Here is a 19061-nt window from a genome sequence, read left to right on the forward strand (position 1 = left end):
TTGCTTATATGTGATATTAATGATATTGTCCTATGATTTCCACATTCTGTTGGAATTGTGCCCTTTGGAATGGGCACAAATATACATCTCTTCCAGTCAGTTGGCCTGGTAGCTGTCTTCCAAATTTCTTAGTGTTAATGAGTAGGAGAGAGAGTCAAGCCTGATACACCAAGCACTGATTTCTGCAAAGTTGTTCTATACTTTTTTTCTTCTGAATTGATATTAAATCAATGGATTATTTTTTGAGTATTCACTAGTACACCAATAGTTCAGTTTTCCCTTTATCATGGTACCTTTCAGATTTCTTCAGATGTAAGAGGATAAGCCAGAAAAGTGTTACTATTAAGATTCTAGTTCATGGGTTTATTCCAAACAAAACCTGTTCAAACATATCTCCATTGTCATTGGATGGGTGCAGATAAGTTCTCTCAGTAATGCACTTGTCTTAGTCTCATTAGGGTGCCTTCAGAAAGAAAAAGGGTTCAATCAAAACAGTCATCTCCAAGGGAATCTACTGGTCCAGTTGAATTCAAGGCAGGGAGGTCAAAAGGTAATGCCCAACTGGTTTTTTGAGTTCTCAAGGTATAATCTTGATAGATTTTCTTAAAGGATACAGGGTGATCATGGGGCGTATTAGAAGGAAGTTTTAAGCAAATTGAAAACTACATTAATAAGAAGAAAACCAGAAAAGTTACTTCAAGAAAACATTTTTTTTTCAGCACAACAATGTACCTGCTCATTCTTTGAGGGTAACCAGGTCTGTCCTATGGGAATTTCATTGAGAAACCTTACTTCACCCACTATCCAGCCCTGATTTTACCCCTTTAGACTTCTTTTTGTTCCATAAACTAAAAGAATATTGAAAAGGAACACTATATGGGTCCATCAGAGTAACCCCAATTGCTGTTTTTGATGTGATATAAATCTAAGAGCATGGAATTTTGGGGGAAAGTGTTATAGAGACGGAAACACTGCCCTCAGTGAAGTATAGACCTATATGAAGGATATGTTGAGAAAAAAGATGAGAGAGCTTCAAAAAGTTTATGGAAAGTAGAATGACAGATAATGGATATTTTCCCATGAACTTGATGAAACTCCCTTGGAGTTTCACATATGAATATTTTAATAAAGGTTTATATCAATGCTTTCTGATTTGCCCTCTTACATCATTTTACATAGTGATAATGATGAGATAAGGGTTCCAAACAATTTTTGTTTTTTTTTTAAGTGACAGTATATTATACATATGCATACAAAATTCATAATTTTTATGCTTACTATGATATTCTTTTTAAATTGATCTCATATTTTAATATATTGCCATTTTGTATCCAAGAATCATATTGTTTACTATGCCTGGAACATCAAATTGAAGAGGTATATCATCACATTCATCTTCAAAAAGAGCATTTCAAGATTTCTCTTGAAGTATAATGTTGTCTGTAATAGTATAATATCCATACTCCTTCAGGGAAGATCAGTTAATACCACTATTATTCAAATTTACACACAAACCACTATAACCTGTAATGATGACATTGAAGAAGTGTACAACTTCTTCAAACTGAAATTGGTTAAATATTCAATTAAGATGCATGATAATTACTGGTAATTGGAATGTAATCATTGGAAACAAAGTGAAAGAATCAGTAGTTGAAATATGGACTTGGTGATAGAAATAATGCTAGGGTCACATGATAGAAATTTGAAAGGCAAATAGCTTATTATTGAAAACAACTTTTTAAATCAATTTAGAAGGTAACTATATACATGGATCTTATCAGATAGAATACCCAGAAATCAAATTGACTACATTTTTCTTGGATTCACTAACACTTATGGAAGCAGCAGTCAAAAAAATCATATGACTTACTTAAAGTGTTCAACAGCAAACATGTCACTTTGAGGACTAAAGTGTGCCTGGCCCAAGCCATAGTATTTTCAATAGCCTCATATCATGTGAAAGTTGGGCAGTGAATAAGTAAGACCTTAGAAAACTTGATGCATTTGAGTTATGGTGTTGGAGAAAAATATTAAAGGTACCATGGGCTTCCAAAAGAAGAAACAAGTCTGTGTTGTAAGAGGTACAACCAGAATGCTCCTTAGAAGCCAAGATGGCCAGCTTTGTCTGTCATACGTCGGACATGTTATCAGAATGGACCAGTCCCTGGAGAAAGACATCATGCTTGGTAAAGGAGAGGGACAGTGAAAAAGAGGGAGACCCTCAATGAGATGGGATGGCACAGTGGTAGCAACAATGGACTCAAGCATAGCAGCAATTATGAGGATAGTGCAGGACCAGGTGATGTTTCGTTCTGTTATACATAAGGTCTGTATGGGTCAGAACCCACTTGATGGCAACTGACAACAACAACAACACATCTATGGGAGAGGAAAAAAAAAAAAAAAAAACCAAGGAGAAACTAAATATTACCAGCTAAAACAAGACTGAGTGTAAACTGTAGAACAGACCATGAATTGTTCATATGCAAGTTCAACCTGAAATTGAATAAAATTAAACAAGTCCATGAGCACCAAGATATAACCATGAATATTGTTCGCTTGTATTTAGAGATCACATCAAGAACAGATTTGATGCATTAAACACTAATGACTGAAAACCAGAGGAGTTGTGGGGCATCAAGAATATCATACAGAAATAATGCAAAAATATAAAATTAAAGTCAGAAGAGACTCTGAAACTTGCTCTCCAGCATACAGGTGCTAAAGCAATGGAAGAAAGGAGGAAGTAAAAGAGCTAAATAGAAAATTTCAAAGGACAGCTCAAGAAGACAGAGTAAAGCATTATAGTGAAATGAGCCAATACCTGGAGTTAGAAAACCAACTGACTAAAAGAAATTCATATTTGTGCTCATTCCAGAGAGGTGGCTCTATGGAACTATGGAATGTTAAGATTATCAAATAATATCATTAATGCTCATTCCAGAGAGGTGGCCCTATGGAATGTTGAGATCATCAAATAACATCATTAATATAACATGCAAGTAAAATTTTGTTGGATAATTCTAGAACAGTTGCAGTAATACATCAACAAGGAACATGCAGAAATTTAAATCAGATTCAGAAAAGGACAAGGGAAAAGGGATCACATTGTTGATGTCAGATGAATCTTGTCTAAAAGCAGAGACTACCAGAAAAATGTTTACTTGTGCTTTATTGTCTATGCAAAGACTTTGTGTGATTCATGACAAACTATGGGTAACATTGTGAAGAATGAGTACTCAGAATGCGTAGTTGTGCTCTTGAGGAACCTGCACATAGACTAAGAGGCAGTTATTCAAACAGGACAAGATACTGAATGATTTAAAATCAGGTTAAGGTGTCTGCCAGGATTGTATTCTTTTACCATACTTATTCAATCTGTTTGCTGAGTAGATAATCTGAGAAGATGTACTATATGAAAAAGAATGTGACATCCGGATTAGAGGAAGAGTCATTAGCAATCTGAAATATGCAGCTGATACAGCCTTGCTTGCTGAAAGGAAAGAAAACGGATTGACACAAGGACAGCAGCAATGAGCTGAAATGTAACAAAAAATGTGAAGAGGCACAGTACCTGGAAGTGTTTTCTTCTATTGTGCATAGGGTTAGTATGAGTTGGAACTGACTTGATGGAATCCAACAACAACAATGACTTCTAGTATCTTTTTCAGTACTGTTATTTTTCCTGTTTTACTATTTTCCACTCATTTTTAAAATAAAATAAAGCAGATTAAATTCAGTTTCTGTGTCAGAAACTCAATACATATGGTATCTGGCAGATTCTCACCAGGCAATAAACTAAAACATTCCTTTGTCAACTGATAGGAAAGTCTGGATATAACGGGTTTTACATAAAGTATGAAAGTGAGAGTTATAAATTAGATATAAAATGAAAAATTGGAAAATTCTACATGTTATTTTCTGCAGATAAATTCCTAGGAATAGGATAGGAATCACAAGTATAAACATTTCCATGATACCTATTTATAGCACTGAATTTTTTTTACCAAAAAGTACTGTAGCAATTCACTTACCTTTTCTTTGGAAATCTGCATTAGTCTTTTTCATTCTCCCCTCTTTCTTTTGATAAAGGAATGATGTTATGTATACAGATTATTTATGTCTAATCCTTATTTAAAGGTAATTATTTTATTGAATTTATAGCAATTTATAGAAACCCTATATAACAGAGTGGACTCATGGTGTGATGTTGTAGGATCAGCACTGGATACAAACCACAAGATCAGTACTTCAAACCTACCAGCTGCTCCTCAGAAGCCCTATACAGGGTCACTATGACTTGGAATCAACTCAAGGCACTTACGAACATAAAGAACAGAGTGGAATTCTGGCATGGCGCCATTGGATAAGTACTGGACAGCTAACCACAGTGTTGTCAGTTTAAGCCCACCAGACCCTCCTTGGAATCTCTATACAGGGTCACTAGTGTCAGAATGGACTCAAAAACATTAACAACGGAAACAACATAAAGCACAAGTGGAATTTCCCCATAGTGTTTCCCAAGTTGTAAATCTTCATGAAAATAGTCTTTATCATCTTTCTCCCACAGAGTAGCTGTTGAATTCAAATCCCTGTCCTTTCAGTTAGCAGCCAGAAGTTTAACCCACTGTGCCATCAGGTCCTTGTATGAGTCAGAATCCACTTGGTGGCAATGGCTTTGGTATTATATTAAAATAACTTTCCTGCATTTGCTTAGAAAACTCAGGGGACTAATAGACGTGAAGTATAATTTCAAAAACTATTGAGAGTCTGGGGTTGCTACTCTTGCTGCTGCATTTCCGGCTGTCTGCTCCGCTTGACTTCACGATGCTAGTGTACCTCAGCAAGTGGTCTGGGCCCTTGAGCCTGCAGGAAGTGGATGAGCAGCCGCAGCACCCGCTGCAGGTCAAATACGGCGGAGCGGAGGTGGAAGAGCTAGGCAAAGTGCTGACGCCCACCCAGGTGAAGAACCGTCCTATCAGCATTACATGGGATGGCCTAGATTCCGGTAAACTCTACACCTTGGTCTTGACAGACCCAGATGCACCCAGCAGGAAGGACCCCAAATTCAGGGAGTGGCATCATTTTCTGGTAGTCAACATGAAGTGCAACGACGTCAGCAGTGGTACAGTCCTCTCCGATTATGTGGGCTCCGGGCATCCCAAGGGCACAGGCCTCCACCGTTATGTCTGGCTGGTCTACGATCAGGACAGGCCACTGAAGTGTGACGAACCCATTCTCAGCAATCGATCTGGAGACCACCGTGGCAAGTTCAAGGTGGCATCTTTCCGCAAAAAGTACGAGCTCGGGTCCCCGGTTGCCGGCACGTGTTACCAAACCGAATGGGATGACTATGTGCCCAAACTCTATGAGCAGCTATCAGGGAAGTAGGGAAAACGCAAGAGGGCAACTGTTCTGGAGGCTCCAGGCAGTGATGTCCAGATCGGTGATGCATGTATATTTCTCCTCTTCCCAGTTCCCCTTCATTCTTACAGGTGGACTGGAGAAGTCAGATAGTCGTTTAGGATACCTTTTCCTTTATACTTCTAGGCCACACATCTCAATTTATGTTTTAATCAAATTGAACTCCAATTTTTGGGTGATGGTTTGGTATTGTGATGGGACCCTCAAATTGTTAAAAATAGCAACCCAGAATTGAAAGAGGAAGAAGATCCTGGTTGCAAGACCAAGTCTACAGCAGTAGAGCAAAGCCTGCATCTTTAAGGGAAGCCAGCGTGTGTGATGTTCAGGCCTGGCCCTTGGGACAGGCAGCCATGCCAGGTGCAGAGCTATTAGGAGCCCTTGAGTTTCTGCCTGTTGAACTGATCACTTTCCATTGGTGTAAGGAATGCTGATGTGGAGTAAATGAATATTGCATTATGTTAATTTTGCTGGTGCCTTATAGTTCAATAAACATGAAAACACTCAAAAAAAAACTATTGAAAATAGTTGAAAGAGAAAATAATCTATTTAAACATATCTTCAGATTTTAATAAAATGTACACTATCTAAATATAGATACCTCAGTTATAGAAATAAAAACTTATCTGCCATTTTTATGCTGATCTGCCTCTCAATTTATGCTTCATTCTTTTATTTTATTCTTTTAAGTCAAGAGTCTATTTAATTAGGGAGTTAACTTATTTGCTTACATTTTTCCATGCCTATTCGAAATATGCTTATTTGCTTTAAGTGAATCTGCTGGTATAGTTTATAATATGGTTTTATTTCATTTAGAGTATAAAGTTTATTGATATTATTAGAATTGTGGTAGCTTCTTTAAGTAGTTTAATCTTACAGTGTATCTTTTTAGGTTTTCTTTTCCAAACAATATATAATGTGTTGGCTCGTAAATGGATTAAATGGCTGTGACCCAGTTTATATTGAGTTCATTAAATTTATAAAGTGCCTTTCAAGTCTAGTTAAATGGAGACATGTATGACCATGTGTTTTAATAGTATCCTACTAGATCACTTTATCTTGTTCAATGTTTGCACTTTATAGATAATGAAAAAAATGCTTATTGATTTGCAGTATAGATTATATTTTATAATATAGAGTTTGTGGATCTGAGACTCTGATAGGTGGATAACTGACTACCTGAATATGAACTGCCATGATTGCTTAGTCTAAAATGTAATGTACAAAAACTATCTGCTTGTGATTGTCATTAAGTCTGTTTACAATATCTCTTGTGACTCACATTCCAGGAAAGAAGAGATATTTTTTTATTTTTTTCCAGGAATCAAATAAAAACCACAGGACCTCTATATTTATATTTGAGTCAGCATCAAACATTTTCGCATAGAAGAATTTCTTCCAGAGTTGGGGGTGGTTGGGGGAGAGGGAAGCATAACCTATTTCTGAATGCCTTTTGTTTTAGGCTAAATTTCAAAAGTTTGTGCCCAATACTCGTACACAAAACATTTACTTTAAGATTAATAGAGGTTTATAGTTATTTTATTTCTTCAATTTTTAAACTTTTTTACTTGCAGTATAATTTTAAGGGACAATCAATATATAAAATAAGGAAAATAGAGTCTTTACTATTCTTAGATAAAAGTTACTGGTATAAAAAGATTTCAGCTAATTTTCATTGTGCCTTCGGTAATTTGACCAGAGCAATCTAGAAAAATGGCTCTGTGGGTTAATGCACCAGACTGCAAAACCATTTGAATTGCAAAGTCAGTGGTTCAAACTCACCAGCTGCTCCTCGGAAACCCTATACAGGGTCACTCTGGGTTGGAACCGACTTGACGGCACTTAACAACAACAACAACAACCTATATCAGATAACCTATGTCATGGTGAAAATAAAGTAAGTGATCATTGATTCTGCCTTATCTATTAGCCTTGTTTGTAAGTAGGAGCAGAGGTGAAGCCTGACTCACCTCTCTGGTAGAGTTGCTTAGTTGTTGATTTTTTCTTTCTCCCATACAGCCTCAAGAGTATATAATAAGTGTATCTATTCAAAGACAGGACTTTATTGGGGTGATAGCTTGTGTTATCCTTATAACCCATTTTATATACAAACTAATTAATATACCAGTCATTACACGAGAGCAAAGGAGCTCTGGTAGTGTAGTGGTTACGAATCGGGCTGTGAACCTCAGGGTCAACAGTTCGAAACTATCAGCCGCTCCATGGGAGAAAGATGAGGCTTTCTGCTCCTGTAAAGATTTACAGCCTCGGAAACCCTGTACAGGGTCGCTATGAGTTGGAACTGACTCCACGGAACATAACAACAACAACAACAGTGATTGTATGGAGTCCTGGTATGGCACTGTGGGTTAATGCGTCAGACTGCAAAGCTGTTGGAACTGCAAGGTTGGCGGTTCAAGCTCACCAGCTGCTCCTCTGAAACCCTATGCAGGATCATTATGAGTCTGAACCGACTAGACAGCACATAACAATAACAACATTGATCATATAAAAAATAGTTTGAAATGAGTTGTAAATCTAAATGTAAAAGCTAAATCCTTAAAGCTTTTGTCAGAAAATACTCATCTTCTTGACCTGAACATAAGCAAAGATTTTGTATCACACACAAAGCAATAGCCATAAAATTGCTTTACCACATGAAAAAGAACTTCTGCTACTTGAGAGACACCCTTAGAAAGGAATAATGTATGTCAAAGACTGGGAAAACTATTCCTTAAACATATAGCTGACAAAGGTTTTATCCCTAGAGCATAAAAAGAACTGTAAAACTCACTTATAAAGAAGGAGTCTAAAATAAATATGGACAAGAATTTTAAAAATGAAAAATTTAGAAAATGTAAGAATGACAAATAAATAGATGATAACGCAGTTAATAGCTTTAATCATTATGGAAATTAAAATTAAAAAACATTATAAGAGAACTTTACATACCCATTTAGATGACTAAAATTAAACAGAATAAAATGACCAATTGTTGGTTAGGATGTAGAACAACTGGAACTCTCATACAATAATGGTTGCTGTGTTGTTAAATGCCCTCAAGAGGGTTCCAACTCTTATTAACCTTGTATAAGGTTTATAAGAAATAACTGGCTTGAACCACTGACCTTGTCATTAACAGTCTAGTGTTTATCCTGAAGCTACTCACCATGATTCCACAATAATGATAGGAATGTAAATGTAATCATACAGCTTTACTAAATATTTACATGAGATAAATGAAAATTTTTGTTCCTGTCATGATTTCTTCATTGACAATAGGTGAAACTTGGAAACAACCCAAGTGCTCATCTTCAGGAAAATGGACATAAATTATGAGTATGTGGTTGTTGTTAAGTGCTGTCGAGTTGGTTCCGACACATAGCGACCCTGTATAGGGTTGCTGAGGAGCTGCTGGTGAGGTTGAACTACTGACTTTACAGATCTAAACCAACTTTGCAGTCCAGTGCATTAACCCACAGTGCCATTCATACAGAGGAATAGTATTTATCACTGAAAATAAATCAATTACTGATGAATACAACCAAACCTCCTCCTGTGGGTTTCAGTCAGTTTGAACCTTTCTGATCTTCCTTATTTTGAATTTCTTTCACCACCCACCACAATTCATTGCTGTGGAGTTGTATTCTGACACAAGGTGACCATATAAAATAGAGTACAATTGTTATTGCTAAGCACTGTCAAGTCTGTTCCCACTCATAGTTTAGGGTTTTCAAGGAGCAGCTGGTGGGTTTGAACCACCAACATTGTGATTAGCAGTCTAGTGCTTATCCCACAATGCCACACCAGGACTTCATAGGACAGAGTTGTTGTTAAATGCCACTGTGGTCAATTCTGACTCACAGTGACCCTGTATAGGGTTTCCCAGCAACAACTGGTGGGTTTGAGCCACCACCCTTGTTGATAGCATCCCAGTGCTTATCCAACAGCTTTACACCAGAGTAGAACTTCCCTATAGGGTTTCTAAGACTGTACATTTTTATGGAAGCAGCCTGCCACATCTTTCTCCTGCAGAGATGGTGGGTTCAATCTGCTGACATTTTGTTTAGCAGACAATGACTCAATCAACACCACTGGGCTCCCTGTTCCTCCTGTGGCCTCCGTATATCCATGCTTCAGTGTCACTGGAGTACTTACTCACTTTCCCTTTTTCCAGCTATGAAATCCCACTTTTCCTTCAAGGTCCATTTCAAGTGTAACTGTAAATTATCCCTAAAATGCTTTGTCTGAAATTAAGCGCTTATTTTCTCTACAATCACCTAATTGTCTGTTTATTCCTTTTAAATGTCATTTTATGCTCTACATTACTGTTTTCTTCCTTTAGACTTTAATAAGATCTGTAGGACTAAAACCGTGTATATTTTTATTCACAGAGATACATGGTATCTTGTTTTTGATAAGTTGGGTTTGATCTATTGAATGAGTGTGGTTGTTAAAATAGAAAGCAATCGCTATCTTGCCTAGCTGCTTTATGAGATCTTAATTTTAGAAACGTAATTATGCCTCACATTTGCCTTAATATCTACTTGGATCTGGATGGAACAAGAAGACATCCTTTGTTATCATCTCTCTTTATGATGCAGATTGTAAGTATGGTTAATCTCAGAGGACAAGATTGATAGTGCCTATTATAGAAATTACTTACTGCCCTTAAGCTCTCACCTCTCTTTATTCACAAGCTGAATATGGAGGACAACAATGGAATTCTGGTGTGGTGCTATAGGATAGGCACTAGACCACAAGGTCGATTTCAGCTGCAAACTGGGGATTCAAACCCACCAGCCACTCTTCCGAAACTCTATACAGGGTCACTATGAGCTGAGATTGACTGTACAGCACTTAACAACATGAGGCTAATGGAAGAAGGTTAGAGCCTCAAAATGGAAGGAGAATGAATCTTTGAGTCACCACATGGAAAGATCAGCTGTAATCTAGGATATTACACTGTTAGGATTGAAAATAAACTTCTATATTACTATGCTTCTCAGATTTAGGGTTTATTTATTATAGCTACTAATTTGTCCGAAGATAATTCCAAAACAGCTGCAAGAGTACGTCAATAGGGACTACCAGGAACTCAAGCCAGATTCAGAAGAAGGCATGAATGTAGGGATGGCATTGCTGACATCAAATGGATCTTAGCTGAAAGCAGAGAATACCAACAAACCAAAAAAAATTTTTTACATGTGCATTATTGACTACACAAAGGCTTTTGAGTGTGTGGGTTATGACAAGCTATGGATAACATTGTGAAGAATGGGTATTCCGGAACACTTAATTGTTTTCATGAAGAACCTGTGCATAGACCAAGAGGCAGTTGTTTGAACAGAACTAGGATATACTGAGTGGTTTATAATCAAAAAAGTTGAGCCAGAGCTGTATTCTTTCACCATACTTATTCAATCTATGATGAACAAATAATCTGAGAAGCTGGATTAGGTGAAGAAGACCATGGCATCAGGATTGGAGAAAGATACATCAACAACCTGTGATATGCAGATGATACAACTTGGCTTGCTAAAGCTAAAGGATTTAAAATACTTACTGATGAAGATCAAAGACCACACAGCATTCAGTATGGATTGCCCCTCAATATAAAGCAAACAAAAATCCCCACAACTCGACTAATAAGTAACAATAAATGGAGAAAAGATTGAATTTGTTGGATTTTGCTTGGATCCCCAAACAATACTCATGGGAGCAACAATCAAGAAATCAAACAATGTGTTGTACTAGGCAAATATGCTATGCAAGATCTCTTTAAAGTGTTCAAAAGTAAGGATACCAGTTTGAGGACTAAATTGGGCCTGACACAAGCCATGGGATTTTCAGTTGCTTCATCTGCATGTGAAAGTTGGACAATCAATAACATAAAAGAATTGAAACAACATAGAAGAATTGAAACCCTATACAGGGTCACTATGAATCAGAGCTAACTAGATGACACCTAACAACCACATAGAAGAATTAATGCATTTGAGTTATGGTGTGGGAGAAGAACAATGACAGTACTATAGAGTGTCAGAAAAAGAAACAGGCCTGTGTTGGAAGAGGTACAACCAGAATGCTCTTTGGAGGCCAGAATGGTGAGCTGAGTGTTTTCTAATTAACGTTTGCTTCTTGAGTTGCCCTCCGAAATTTTCTGTTCAGCACTTACCTCCTTATTTATTCCATTTGCTTTAGCATCACTACTCTGGAGAACAAGTTTTAGAGTCTCTTTTCACATCCATTTTGGTCTTTTCTTTCTTTCCTGTCTTTTTAATGACCCTTTGCTTTCTTTGTATATGATCCTCTGGATGTCATCCCACTTTTTTGGTCTACGGTCGTTAGTGTTGATTACATCAACTTTTCTTGAGATGATCTTTAAATTCAGGTGGGATATATTCAAGGTCATATTTCGCTCTCATGGTCTTGTTTTACTTTTTTCATCTTCAGTCTGAGCTTGCATATATATGAGTAATTAATGGTCTGTTCCACAGTCTGTCCCTGGCCTTGTTTTGGCTGATGCTATGGATCTTTACTATCTCTTTGCACAGATGCAGTCTGTTTGATTCCTGTGTATTCCATCTGGTATGGTCCATGTCTTAGTTGTTAAAAGAAGGTATTTACAATGAAGAAGTCAGTAGTCGTTCAAATTTCTATCATGTGATTTGCAACACCCCATTTTCAACTACAGCTCCTTCCTCTTTGTTTCCAATCTTTGCATTCCAGTCACCAGTAACGATCAATGTATCTTGATTGCCTGTTTGATCAATTGCAGACTGAAGAAATTGGTAGAATTCTTCAACTTCATCATCATTGGCTTTAGTATTTGTTCCTTAAATTTGAATAATTGTGGCATTAAGTCATCTTCCTTGTAGGCATATGGATATTATTTTATCACAGACAACAAACATTGTGCTTCAAGATTCATCTTGAAATGTTCTTTTTGCTAAAGAGGAAAAGTACCACACCATTCCTCATTAATTTGTCACCCTGACCATAGTAAACCATATGATTGTCAGATTCAAAATAGCCAATACCATGTCATTTCAGCTCACTAATGCCTAGGATATCAATCCTTATGTTTTCCATTTAATTTTTGACCACTTCCAATTGTCCTAGACTCATACTTTGCACATTCTATGTTCTGATTATTAGTGGATGTTGCAAATGTTTCTCCTCATTTTGAGTTGGGCCGCATCAGCAAATGAGGGTTTTGAAACTCCATTTGTGTCATCGCAGTCAACTCTACTTTGAGGAGAGGTAGCTCTTCCCCAGTCTGTTTTGAGTTCCTTCCAACCAGAGGACCTCAAATTCCAGCACTGTATATAATGATATTCTGATGTTATTCATGCTGTCTCAATATTCTGTTGCTATCTAACATTGTTCCACTGCTATTCATAAAGTTTTCAGTGGCTAAACATTTGTAAGTAGTCCATCCCTCCTCCTTCTAGTCTGTCCTAGTTCAGAATCTCAGTTGAAATGTATCCACCATTGATGACCCTGGTGGTATTTAAAATACTGGAGGCATAGCTTTTAGCATCACAGCAACATTTAAGCCACCACAGTGCGACAAACTGACAATTGCATGGTGGTATTTTCATATATCTCATATCAACTTTTGAAATGGTATTGTTCATGTTTACTTCTTATGGTTGTTCCCACTAACTAGAATTTGGACTCTGAAAACAGAGATTGGCATCTATTTTCCCTCCGCTGTTATGATAGTGGTGGTGGTTGTTGGTGGTGGTTATGTGCCGTGGAGTCGGTTCTGACTCCTAACGACCCTGTATAGGGTTTCCAAGGCTGTAAATCTTTACGGGAGCAGGAAGCCTCATCTTTCTCTGATGGAACCGCTGGTAGTTTTGAACTGCTGCCCTTGAGATTAGCAGCCCAATTCGTAACCACTACACTACCAGAGCTCCTTGATAATGGTGGTTACAAAGCAAGAAATTGATATGTAATTATTAGTAAGGGAATAAATGACTAATCTTTCATCATGCTGGAAATGCCTCACCTAGAATTAAAACCTTAGTCTCTAAACTCTGTATGCATTGTACCTTCCGTTGGCCATAAAACAATAGATCATTTTTTAAGTTCCTTTCTTCTGTGATATTTCTTAATTCTACCATTTGCTCAAATAATCTACCTTCCCCTCCTATTAATGTTTTACAAATATGTTAATTTGTTCATTCATTTATTGATTTACTCAGTAAGCTTGTGTGGAATACTAGCAAGCCTTGTAAGAGATAAAAGAATAAAGCCAAAAGAGAGCAGGAGTTGTAACAGAATTTCAAGATTCTACTTCTGTTAACATCAACCATTTGGAATGAACAGGAGCAACAAGTGAAAGGAACTGATTACTGTGGAACTTAATTAGGCAGAAAGAAAAACCATTCTTATTTTTAACCAATAATGGTTAAAATAAAAAACAAAAAGTGACTACTATAGCAGAAATGCCAAGAGACGTAAAGGCAAGAGACAAAGTCAGAGACAGAAAAAGAGGAATAAAAGAGGCTGTGTAAATCAAAAATGGGTTTTAAATTTTTATTTATTCAATCACACATGAATGCATGCATTTGTTTATTCATTCCATAAATATTCGGAGTGCCTCTCGAGGGTAAATTTATGTAAGGTAAAGTAGAAGCAGCACATGGATTGGAAATCAGTGGTATCTTTGATAGTAATAGGAAGTGACAGTAGGAAAAAAAACCCCACCAGCTATAATGATAAGAAAAAAACAAGACTGAGCTTCATTTGAGAAGGTAAGCAGCACTTAAAAGTGGACTCCTGTGGGCGTGACACCACTGGCAAGCACTTGGCAGTGTTTTTGAGCCTATCTGAATGAAGAAGCATGTCTTTAAAAGTCTGTCAGAGGTTTATAGTTATGTAAAATATAATAAAAATTAGCCTAAAATGAAATGAGAAAGAAATACAAAGCTTAGTCCCCAAAGTTTTATTATTATATCCAATAGGCATAAAAAGCATTATAAAACATACTTTTACAAAACTCACTGAAAAGTTCAACTTCTTTACTTTTTAAGTAGTAGCAAGAGTTTGCAGAAGATACTGTTCTTTGTTTACAGATAATAGTTCTAGAATCCAGAGGCATACATTCAGTGAAATGATGGTATCATCAATGGTCACAGAAGTCTAACATCAAAATAGCCTATTTTTCAAGAGTTATGTAACAAACCTGAAGGATAGTTTACCGGAGCTAGGTAATGAGCCCCTGAAGGAATTACCTTGCTAAAGAACTTTTTGTATTAGAAGCCTGCCCATCAGGAAAAAATGAATGATATGTTATAAAGCCTATTTGAGGTAGGGAAGAATGGCATACTTTTAGCAAAAATTTCTATCACAGATATAAGCACAGAAACTTGATGTAGAGCTATAGCTATCGTAATTTAAAAATGTAAGTTCTATTGAACAAGTCACAATCCAGTTGTATAATCCAGGTGTAATACTTAGGAAACCTATTCAAAAAACAAAACTTTGTCAGTTAACTTAGAGAGACGGCAGCTAGCGAATAGTACCAACCAGAGGCTGGAATTACTTCCTCTGCCATTTGAAGATTTCTAGAAGTAATTTTTCCTCCTTCCCTGTAAGAGGATAGAAAGGTCAGCAATTGACCAAAAAACTACAAAAGCATTATACCAAACAAAACCCTGTCAGCACTTCTGTATATTAACTAAACAATACTTTTTCTGCTTTAGATATTTTGACCTATTAACATCTTAAAGAAACAAATAAAATGTTCTTTGCTTTTCTTTCAGTGTATCTTGATTTTTTTTAAGATCGCATTCTAACATTTGTAGTATACTTATTTTCAGTACTATTCAGCTACTATTTTAGGCACTGATACCAAAGGGGAATTAATTACTTGACTTTTAAGTATTAATTCATTCTCATTATAGCATATTGAAGTATTGTTGCTGTTGTATGCTATCGAGTCCATTACAACTCTGATCAAAACAGTAATCCTGTCACTCAACAGTCAGTGATTTGATTCCAGGTCTGTGTGGACCTGATGCCTATGTTAATTCTAGTATAACATTTGCTTCCATCCAGGGAGATGACCTCTAAATGTGAATTCAACAGGAGAATACCTGTCTTCCTATATTCATAGAAATATAGAAAATAGTTTGTATAATTGCTAGTAATTTACTGGTCTGCTCTTTCAGAAAACACTATTTTCCCCTAAGGTTATGCTTTTGAAAAAAGAGCTTGTTAGCTGATATAGACAATGATTGCAGGGTAAATTATTTGGCTCACTCTCTATATTTCTTGGCGTTCTAATGGGAAAGACTCAGCTATCTAAATATATTTTACAATCTGGTAGGAAATGAAAAAAGTTTGTCAAAGATAAGTGTTTCCCCCTTCCAGGTCTGTGGTCTTGCATTCTTTCTTCTTTTACCTTATGGGGTAGAATGGAGGAGTGGGGTATGGAGGAGACCCATTATGGCAACACATAACTGTAGCTCTATAAGAAATTCTTCCATTCTTCTTGAGCTATTCATAAGAAATTGAGTTCTTTTTCTTTTTTTAATGGTGAAAGAAATAGACAGAATAATGATTTATGTAGCCAAAAGGCAGTGCATTTGATTTGTAAGGTATTAGGCTGTGAGACTAGATAGTTTGAGCATAGGACTGACACCCAAAAAGTCAAAGAAGCAATTTGTTGACATGGAGCAGAGAGCATCCTCAGTAGTATGTTATCATTAGATAACCTAGTATATGTACATGAACTTTGCATTCAGCCATTCCTGGGTTCTAGTTTCAACTTAACCATCTACTAGTCCTGGGACCCTAGACAATTTTTATAACCTCTCTGAGATTCAGTTTTAAAATGTCAAATTTGTAAAGTAACACTCACTTTTCTGGGTTGTTTTGAGGATCACTAATAATATTTACTGGTTTCCTGGTATGGTGTTGTGGATTAATGTGCTGAACTGCAAAGTCATTTGAACTGCAAAGTTGGTGGTTCAAGTCCACCAACCACTCCTTAAAAACCCACACAGGGACACTATGGGTTGGAACTGACTTGACAGCACTTAACAACGACAACAGTAACATGTAAGCTTCTAACATATAATCTGGTACATAAATATTTAGTCAAAATATGATGTCCGTTGTTATTGTAAGACACCATTAACGTCAAATTCAAAATCATAATGGGACAGAGTAGAACTTCCCCACAGAGTTTTGTAGGTTGTAATCTTTACAGTCTTTTTTCCCTGGAGTAAGTGGATTCATACTAATAATATTTCAGTTAGTTGTTGAGTGATTAACCACTTTGCTACTTGGACTTTACAATAAATTAAAGAATGATTTAAATCCAGATGTTGTTGTTGTTGTTGTTAGGTGCCATCAAGTTGGTTCCAATTCATAGTGCCCCTGTATAGGGTTTCCGAGGAGTAGCTGGCGAGCTTGAACCACCAACTTCGTGGTTCAGTTCAAACCAAACTTGCAGTGCCATAGCAGGATTCCAAAATCTAGATTTATAAAGGAAAAAAAGCTACTAAAATGACAAGGAGACTAAAACAAAGTGAAAACATAAAAATTGATCATGAGGACAAAGAAAGCAAGAGAAGATAACAGTTGTACAAGTATCAAGTGACTTGTTACCTAGTTGTCATCTATCCGCTTGGTCTCACGGGCATTTAGTGTACAGTGGTGGTACTTGTGTGCTGTTGAGTGAAATGCTGACCCGTCCTCTGCCGTCTCCACAATTGCTGGTCTGGCGCATCAGTCCATTTTATTGGGTGTTCCCTTTGTTTTCACTGCTGCTCTGCTTTACCAAACTTAATGTCCTTTTCTAGTGATTGCTCTTTTCTGATGATACATCCACAGTAAACAAGTTAAAGAAGTTCTGTGAAGTAAAACCTGCTGAAGTAAAACCTATAAAGAAAACAGATTTATCCTACAAAACCCTAGAAAGCCTCAGGAAGTAGATGCACTAGGTGGAAGTCCTATGTTAAGTGCTATTCCCACCTGAATTTAGAAATTATTTTAAATTTGATGCATTAGACACTAGTGATGGAAGACCAGAAAAGTTGTGGGATCACATCTAGAACATCATGCAGGAAGAACACAAAAGGTCATTAAGAAGACAAGAAAGAATGAAAAGACCAAAATGGATGTCAGAAGAGACTCTGAAACTTGTTAAAAAAGTGTAGATATGCTAAAGCAAATGGAAGAAATGAATTAAAAGAGGATGATGCAGGACTCAACAGTGTTTCGTACTGTTGTGCCTAAGGTCGCTGAGTCGAAACAGACCATGTCACCTAAGAGTAACAAGGGGAGTGTATTGAAATACACAGCAGTGATTGATCATGTTATTGTTAAGTTCTGTCAAGTCTGTTCCTGTCCATTTTAAACACCCAAATTGGGAATAGAAGTTCAGTGCTTATCCTACATTGCCACACCAGGACTATATAGGAAATGGCCAGTATCGCTAGGCAAGAACAAAAAAGATTCCCTACCTTGAGTGTGGAACAATTTCCTGGTTTACTGAGCTGGCAGCCTGAGATTCTGTTATCTTGGATAGTCTTCCTTTGCCATTCTCTTGCAATTTTTCATGATGGAGTGATTTGCTCAGTGTCTCTGTAATATAATTTGAGAGTATGCATCAAAATATAACACATATGCAGTCTTCCCACCACTCATCTGTCAGTTTGTCATACTGTGGTGGCTTGTGAGTTGCTGTGATTCTGGAAACTATGCCACCGGTATTTAAAATTCCAGCAGGGTCAGCCATTGTGGGCAGGTTTCAGATGAGCTTCCAAATGAGGACAGACTAGGAAGAAGGAGTGACGAACTACTTCTGAACATTTAGTCCCTGAAAACCTTATGAATAGCAGAGAAACACTTTTAGATACAGTGCCAGAAAATGAGTCCCTCAGGTTGGAAGGCACTCAAAATGCGACCTGGGAAGAGCTGCCTCTGCAAAGTAGAGTTGACCATGATGACATGAATGGAGTAAAGCCTGTGGGAGTAAAGCCCTCAGGGCCTTCATTTGCTGATAGGCCACAACTCAAAATGCAGACAAACAGCTGTAAAACTCCATTGAAAATCGGAACATGGAATGTACGAATTATGAATCTGGGAAAAATTGGAAGTTGTCAGAAATTAAATGGAACGCATCAGCATCAACATCTTAGGCATTAGTGAGCTGAAATGGACTGGTATTGGCCATTTTGCATCTGACAGCCACATGGTTTACTATGCCAGGAATGACAAATTGAAGAGGAATGGTGTTACATTCATCTTCAAAAAGAACATATCCAGATCAGTCATGAGGTACAACGCTGTCTGTGATACGATAATATCTATGCACCTAAAGGGAAGCCCAGTTAATACCACTATTACTCAAATGTATGCACCAGCCACGAAAGCGAGTCAGGATGAAATAGAAGAATTCTACCAACTTCTTCAATCTGACATTGATGAAACATGCATTCAAGATGTATTGGTCATTACTGGTGATTAGAATGCAAAGGTTGGAAGCAAAGAGGAAGGATCCGTATTTGGAAAATATGGCCTTGGTAATAGAAATGATGCTGGAGATCACATGATAGAATTATGCAAAATCAATGATTGGTTCATTTCAAATACCTTCTTTAGAAAGCATA

At 37.0% G+C, this 19061-nt stretch overlaps 1 protein-coding gene and 1 pseudogene across 2 annotated transcripts in view; both read left to right on the forward strand.

Moving 5' to 3' along the window:
- Nucleotides 1-19061, forward strand: part of CCDC91 (coiled-coil domain containing 91) — a 359636-nt gene that overhangs the window by 201564 nt on the left and 139011 nt on the right. The window lies entirely within an intron of this gene.
- LOC102810621 lies at nt 4831-5394 on the forward strand (annotated as a pseudogene).

This window comes from Chrysochloris asiatica, unplaced genomic scaffold, assembly GCF_000296735.1.
Source record: "Chrysochloris asiatica unplaced genomic scaffold, ChrAsi1.0 scaffold00098, whole genome shotgun sequence".
In the NCBI taxonomy this organism is placed as follows: domain Eukaryota; kingdom Metazoa; phylum Chordata; class Mammalia; order Afrosoricida; family Chrysochloridae; genus Chrysochloris; species Chrysochloris asiatica.